Raw genomic sequence first — 8,852 nt, 5'->3', positions numbered from 1 at the left:
CCTAGTTAAGATATTTATAGGTCAGTGTAATTATCGTAAATATTTAATTATTCAGGGGCGTATACACAGACTAACTTAAGAGGGATTTTCGGAATATTATGCTAAGATTATATAAAAACATTTCATTAGAAAAAAGCATTTATACCCACAGTATAATGGTCCGAAATAGTTAAAAATGCTTTGAACCCCAAAGTCTCTCCTTCACGGCAATGTGATTACCTCAGAAAAGCACGTAGAACTGCAAATCATTTATGTGAAATACATCAAATAAATCTCATATAAACAAAAGTATCTCTGTCTGCTTAGAGCAACTTTTTTGTATTTATTTTAAATAAAAAATAAAAAAAATTTGTTGCACTTGTTGTGGCAAAGGTGGGTGAAACTCTAGGCTATAACCAGTATGCAAAGCAATCTAAACTAGTTTCTTACTTACTTTAGTTACGTAAAGAAATTTATTTTAAATATAAAAATAAAACCTAACACGAGTAAGTCGAAGAAATTGAATGATCAGGTGAAACTTTAATGATTTTACACAAACGACTAATTAAGAACTTAATTAAATTAATAAAAAAACTATTTGCAACAATACCTAATCGATTTTTTAGGTCTTAAAATTACAATTTATTATCAGAATAAGCGTGAAAAAATTTAAGTATTAAAACAACAATTTTCACATCACATCAATCATATCTGCTTATGTCCAGTGTCAGTAATTGATGTCTAATAGCTAATGGCTATGTTCTCTCTCTCTCTCTCCTTTATCCTTATCTCCCAGTGGAGCATAGGGCTTCCACCATCCTTTTATATCGGATTCTGTTTCTCCATTCTTGGCAGATATCATTCCAGAAATAATTGGCTTCTCTTAGCTCTTCCTCAGTTGTCCTCTTCAAAGCTTTAACTGGCGCTCCAGGTCGACGGCTGCCTTGAGAATTCCACCTCAGAGCTTAGTGTGCAATATTTTCACTGGTCTGCGGAGATATTTACATATATCAATAGTAGCAGGGGATTAATTCGTGACAGATCATAGGTTGGTCTTGATCACAAGATCATGGCTTGGCGATCAATATGTTGGCGGTTGGGCTAACATATTTTTCTGAAAGGGTTAGAAGCCATGTCACCATGTTACTGCATCCTTTACGGATTATTGTAACAAATATAACCTGAACTTATTACTTGACTTTTAAATTTTCAGGACATATCTTCGGTCTCATTCTGACCATTCGAAAGAATGGAAAAGTATATAGATTCTGTCGGAATATAACCATAAAATGAGAGATCGATTGTAGCTGGATTCCAAGAAGTTGTCTAGATTCACTTTGAAGGGTAGGTTCTAAACAAGAAAGGTTGTTTTTTTGGCCATTTCGAACTATTTCCGAAGTTAAAACATCAGCGGCAGCTAAGGCATTTAAAGGAATATCCGAAAATATCCACAGTCAATGGAATATTAAAAATATATAAAATATATTTTATATGTAAATCTATATACATGTAAATATATGTATATGTAATAATATGTAATATATAAATATATATAAAATATATTTACGGATAATCAGACAGCAATTAGGTTAACAGATTTAAGGAACCAGAATAACCTTAGGTGTACCTATGTATTATTTGTTTTTGGTTACTGGTACCGGTACCTTAAGAATAAAGTGGAGATGTTGATTGAGATTAACGCGAAATAATGGTTGAAGTAAGATTGGACTGGTGATTTTATATAAATTCAAATATATGAACAAAATAAAAAAGAATGTTAATACCTTTATTATATAAATTTTTTATATGTGCTGACTGGTAATGGGTTTCAGATAGAATTCTTCAACTTCAAGAGAAATTGAACTTCTTGAAGTTGTCTCTATATTTCAAAAGAAATATACCACATCTGCTTAATGACTTCTCAATACTTTATCCCAAATTATAATATTTTGTTTTAATATAAATCCTTAATGTTTAGATACCTGTTCACAGGATTTAAAGTTATTTAGGTCAAATATTTGTAGTTTGCGAATTTTTACAGTTTTATCTTCAATTTATGTGTATGGGAAAACATCACAATATAGTTTCACAAAATATAATTTTATTTTTTAACCATAAATAATTCATTGATTAGTTCGATAGCTTTTAGTTGATTATAGTTTTGTGGAGAATTCGCTTATCCAAGTAATGGAAATATTTAGCAGATCTTAAAAAAATGTAATTTGAGATGCATTCACGATTTTCCTTTTATCGCATTTAGTGTTTTTTGTCAAATTTTAGAAAGCAAAAAGTAACCAAAACTTCCATTCAACTTGCATACTTGAATTAAGTACTAAGAAATGTAAAACCAATATATGAATTTAGTTTAAAAATGTTGAGAGTAAAAGTATAGCAAATGAAGCTGTAAGTTAGTAAAGAAAGCTAACAATTTCAACCTTCAAACAGAAAAACAATTAAAATATCTTTTCCTTTTGTTTTCAGTTAAAGTATCTTTTTTTGTGATTTTCCCATTTAATGTAAAATTTATAATCATTGACACTCGAAGCCTTTCTAACGTAGAAACCCGTAGACACCGTCTGGGGATTGAAATTTAGTTTTAAGTTAACATCTGTATTAATGTATCTCAATTGCGCAAAAACAATATCGTAATTACATCGCAACAACTTGGATTGAGTTTGGAGCAATTATCAGTCGGAACATTGACAGGGCCAATAGTTCGGACTTCGATTGAATTTAATTGAAACTGAATTTTGCCAAAATAAAATAAGATACTTCACTCAGTTCCACAGTTCCAATTGAGTTGAATTATTAAAATCTGCTTAGCACCGAGTGCTACATTTCTAGTTTTTATTGTCTTGCACCGAAAATGGGACTTGAATGTGTTAAAACGCCTGCGAGCAGCAGTTCCTTTATGGAAGTCCAAATAAAAATGAGCAAACGAGCAAAAAAAAATTTGAATAAGCGAAACGTGATACCAAACTCACGTAGTAACATTTTATATAAATCTCGGCAATATTTTTCAACATTTTCATTTTTATAATTTTTTGTCTTTTGCAAGCTCCGCCAGATACAGCACAGCACAGCACAACACCAAGACCAAGAGATGCAGGGAAAAACTTAGATTAACTGGGATTGTGCGGCAGGCAGTTAAAAAGTGTTGTGTATCTTTGCGCTTTCACTTTCGCTGTTGTATCTTTGGCCGCTGAATAAAATGAAATCAAGTTTTGTTTGTAGATTTTAGTATGTAGATTTTATTTAAATCTTTATTGAAATGTATGTACGTACCAACAAAAGCTGCTCAATATAGTTTCTTTGTATTTCAGTCATAAACTGTAAACGTTAAACGTTAAACACAATTGTAAGATTTGCTTGAAACGGAGTCGTACAACATGTTTGACAGAATCATTTTGTATCTTTGAAATATTTCACTTCACTTTTTTTTCCTTTTGCTGATTTCAGTATCTTTTGCTTGTATCTTTTGTTTTGCTACTACAGTTTGTATCTGCATGTGTGTACACAATGAATTATTTTAATGACTCGTTATGCCAAAGGTTCACATTTAGATTCACTTTCTGTTATGCAAATTTTATGTTATTATATTTCAATATTTTATTACTTAAGCTGAGTCAGTAAAGAGTTCGTGAAAATACTTTCTTAAAACTTGTGTACAATATTGTTTGCATGAGTAGATTTTTTAATATTTAAATAAACTTAAAATTATTTCGATTTTGTTAATGCACATCGAAATGTACATGACTGTAAATAATTATATAATTGAATAGAAATGAATAAATATATTATTATAAATTACAATTGCTTGCGTTAGGCAATAAAGAATTCGAATACTAAAAGTGTGAAAAATTCTTTAATTATTTATTTTTTAAAGAGGTTTTTCGAACAGTAGTGAACTACAACAACAAAAATTTTATTTTTTTATATTATTTTAATTAATTAAATTTTTGGCTGACCATACAGATGCTTCGAGTATTGCCAAATACCTGTCATCAGTGGTCTTGGAAATAATTCTTGTATTTAATTATTCGTAAATAATTATTTTTTAAAACTGCAAGTACCAGGAATCGAACTTGGGTCCTGCCAAATGTGAAGCTCAGAATCAGGGCACCTTAACCAACTGATAGCCGTACTTGACTTTTTTGTTCGCATATTTTTCTGGAGTTTTGTTACTATTACTATGAAAGTTTTTAATAACAATTTTACTTGCTGTGTTTATATTAGAACGAAATCATAAACCAGCTGTAGAATAATTGAATTACTTAATTAATTATATTTTTATTTTCAATTGTTAAGTTTTAATTCTATTCTGTTCGTAGAGGCATAGAACCTAATCTAGGAACGTAATGCTGAGAAAGTCATGCTAATATTACTCCACTAGTCGCACGGGCGAGACTAATATTTTGTGAATATAAGTTGTAATTTAACGTCAAATTTTCCAGACAAAAGTGACTATTATATTTTAATAGAAACTTGTTATATTTCATAAAGAGGTTTTTCGAACAGTAGTGAAATACAACAACAAAAATTTACAACAAAAAAAATATTTATATATTAAAAAATACGAAATGCAAAAATATACAGGACTGAAAAATGTGATTAAATTAATATATATCCTACTAACAACCCTAACAATATATATCATTTAAAGTCTTAAAATTCTTAACATGAATATATATATGTATATAATATAGTCAAATACTTTAAAACTAACACTACTTTAAAAATAAAAGAAAGTTTCTTCCTTCATGAAACAAACAGAAATGTTTAAGTAGTTTTAAAAAAAGTATACAAATAATTTATAAATGTACTACACATTTATTCACCTTCCAAGTAAAATTAAATCTTACGATAAATCAAATAAAAGTTAAGTTTTTTAAAATTTAATATAAAACTAAAAATAAAGTTATGGCTTAAAAATAAAAGTTTATTCATAGTCTAAGTAGGTAGGTGGGTTATACTGGCGATCCCAAAGGATTCAATTAGGCCTATAGACCCATTGTGTAACACATTGTGTTACCGTATAAATAAAAACTCAAGGTTTAAAACAACTTATATATGACATTTGTCTATACAAAGACTAAAAATTAAATAATTAAAATAATAATATCTTAGGTCTTCTCAATAAACTATATATACCTTCGCCCGAATCAATAATAATATCCAAGTGGACTAAAATATCAATAACAAGTAATCTCAGACGAAATCTATTACATTTCGTAGTAATGCTTTTATTGGTTTTATACCACAAAACGATCTTCTCAAGTAAAAACTAATAGTAATAAGCCTGTGAATTCAATTTATAGCAAATACATTTAGTTTGTACTTTTTATTGCAATTTTTTATTGTTTTCTTGTCAAAAAATGATCAGCCAAAATGAAAATTAAAATATCGGACATATATGTAGAAGTAATCTATATATATAGAAGTAATCTCTTAGATTCTTTTTTTAAACCATCGATTATCAACAGTAATATCCCAACGATCGGCTCAACAGTAATATTCCAGTGAACCAAAATAATAGGAAATGCACTTAGTGTACAGTCAGTTAGCGTGTACAGTCATTTTCCATGACAGAAAATGATCTTTTAATGTTAGCCGTTGCGACGGGTAGACAAGCTAAGATTGTAGGATGAAAGTATCTCTTTCACTAAGTTCGATCATGAAGTCCTAAGCCCCATAATTTTAAAGCCTCAATATATACCTGAATATAATATATAGAGTAGAAGGCAGCTAAGTACAATTTTCTTATAAAAAATTATATACGACTTCAAATTTTTCAGGGATATCCATTTGAAGTTTTATGTTGTTTAGTTATTTTAAACTATTTTTTATACTACGATATAAATCAAAAAAGTATTGCATTCGAGATATTAGGTTTTAAAATTAAAATTTTTTACATGACAATTTACTTAACAATTTTTGAGTAGCCCTTAAGGCTAGACTATATAGTCAAGTCCATATACTTTTTATGCTATGTTAAGACTATTATACTAATTCGATAAGTATGTAGTAGTAGGTACCATTTATAATATAAAACCCATACAAAATCCACACAGAAATAACCTAAAACCCATCCAGAAATAATCGAAAGAGGTTTGATAAGTCTATGTGTACGCACACAGTACACTTAAAATATTAACCTAATCTATGTATGCATTTTATCTTAAGTGCCTGAAGAATATGATAAGTTAATGCTGCAAAGAGAGTGCCTGAGGCTTGTATATCGGTAGGAAATTTAAATATTTTATATCTGTGAAACTTACTTGGTATTTTTCCTTCTGTCTCTGTCTCTGTCAAAATATGCAAAGATCAAGATAGAGAATCCAGTACTGTGTGAAAAATGCGATTATTGATTTTGAGGTGTCTAAAAAATATCCGATCGATTTTACTAAAGATACAATGATGATGTATTTTGAAAAAACACTTCCAACTAATTTTACAATATGCCTTTATTTATTGATTTGAGGGAAAAGTGAAAATTTAGTGTCCAATATCGAACTCTTAGACCTTGTTTATTCTAAGCGTGTATTGTAAAATTGGACCTAGAACTCATGACTGTTTTGCCTCTTAGCTGGATGCTGTAGACTTCTTCTCAGTTTTTAGTATAGTAAAAAGAATTTATCATTTTTATAATATGTACTTCACAGTGAACAAATAATTTTAATATGTCATTTATCTACAATGTTATATTTAATGTTAGGACCGAATATGTTTGAAGCACAAAATTGCATACTTTCGATCTTTATTAACATAAGAATAAACTTAAACTGCTTATTTAAGTATTGTTTAGTTATATTAATATTTTTAATATGTGTAGCAGAAAACGTTCGTTCTGATATCTTTGCATGATTGTACGAGTAGTTCAAGCTTTTGCTTGAAAGAATTTGAATTTAGCGTGACTTCATTTTGAAGTTACCTGGAAATTTAATAAAAAATTTAATGTTCCTGACTATTAAAATTTATTATGCAAAAAAAAAATAAATTTAATTATATAAAAAAATAAATTTCATTAAATAAAATAAATTAAATATGTAGTTATCATATGCTGTGACATCTACATCTGAAAGTAAAATGTAAATTTATTCAGACTTTCCTCAAATAAAAAAACCATAAAAATAATAATGGAAAAATATGTTATATGTTTTAAAAGTCATAAAGTTTTATATGCAATTACTTTATGAATTATAAATAATATTTTGCAATTCTGTTAAAAACTTCAAATTAGCTACTCTCACATATTTTGCATTTCATTGCATTACGACTGGCGAATGATCAAGCGATTTTTTCATTTTATCGATTAAATGACATTGAATGTCTTGAATATTGAAAGCAGTTTATGTTTAATTTTCTGTTTGTGACAAATATTAAGTGCAACTGGTTTTAAAACAAATAAAAATAATCAAACCGGCTTGAGGTGTCAAATTTAAGTCCAAAGACCCGTGAATGAATGCTTCAAAGGTGCATGCGAAATCGTAACCCAAAACCCAATTCGTTTGTACAGGCGTGCAAAAAGAATTAAATTTATGCAAACCACTACTGAAAATAAAAAGCCATGATTAACTTCGATTGCATATAAAATTTCCATACAATCATAAATTTAAATATTTTTACAGCACAAATAAAAAATAAAAAAAACTTGTGCGATAAATTACCTTTCGGTGTGACCGCAACTCAACATTTTCGATACGGTTTAGCCTAGTTTTGAGTTTCATTTTAAAATCGAATTTGCAAAGAAACAAGCAGAAGATATCGGAAAGAACTGTATTTAAAACTATTATGTACAGAATAATTATATATAAGCTAAGCCTATGTATTACCTACCATATATGTGTAACCACAAAACGATAAATAGAAAATAGTTTAATAATGAACATAGTCTTTCATTCTTAATGGTCTCGGGTGTAATTTTAATCCAAAGAAAGCTTATCTACAAATTAAACTAGAACTCATCACATTTTTAAATTCTGAAATTCATATATTATATGATAAATCAGATTTTACCTTATAGGATCTGTAAGTAGGTTGAACCGGTTGGTATCGAAATGACAAGTATAGATGTCAGATAAAAGTTTCAATTAAGCGAATTTTCTCAACACTTACTTATAAAGCATATTAAATAATAGATTTATTTTAATATTTTTCGTATTCTTAACATAGACTTGAACAATTCGATTTTAAAAGATTTTTAAATTGAGAGAAATTTAAAATGTCTTTTAGTTGGAATATATTTTAAACACATATTGTTTGTTGTTAGCTCAAATGAAACACAATTTGGAAGTTCAATTTTTAAGCAACTGAAGTCATATAACTCGGCTATAACTTTTCAAACGTTGGCTTTCGAGATTTCATATATTTCATTGGAAAATAGTCTTGAGGTTTGAAATTACACGACTAAGAGGGCAATTTAATCATTATCTCAATTTATCTACTAATTAAATTTATGTGCTACAACCGTTAATCGTTACTTACTTACTTATTCACTTAGTTAGCCATTACAGATGTGAGCCGTCCAATGCTACTTCAATAGCATAGTTGGCAGTACCGAGTACCTTTAAATCATTATCCAGCTGGGCGTTTCACTAAAGATGCAGATGTTCAATATCTCATTTTCACCAGCGGGTTCTGCATTAAATACCTTTCTAAAAATCAATCACCTTTTAATTTTCTACATTCTTTTAGAGATTACTGTGATAACACAAAAAGTTTAAGCTATATCCGTCTTCGACCGTTCATGTATTAGTTATTTCGAATTTTGGAGAATTAGTTTTTAAGCTAGTTGGAAAAAACTTTAAAATAAAGTTTTTTGTTAGGCTGAACAGATCAACGGGAGAACAAAAAGATTTCTTCTGTTAAGAAAA

This window comes from Teleopsis dalmanni, chromosome 2, assembly GCF_002237135.1.
Source record: "Teleopsis dalmanni isolate 2A chromosome 2, ASM223713v2, whole genome shotgun sequence".
Classification (NCBI taxonomy): Eukaryota; Metazoa; Arthropoda; class Insecta; order Diptera; family Diopsidae; genus Teleopsis; species Teleopsis dalmanni.
The sequence above is the reverse complement of the archived record's forward strand: the minus strand, read 5'-3'. Positions refer to the sequence as shown.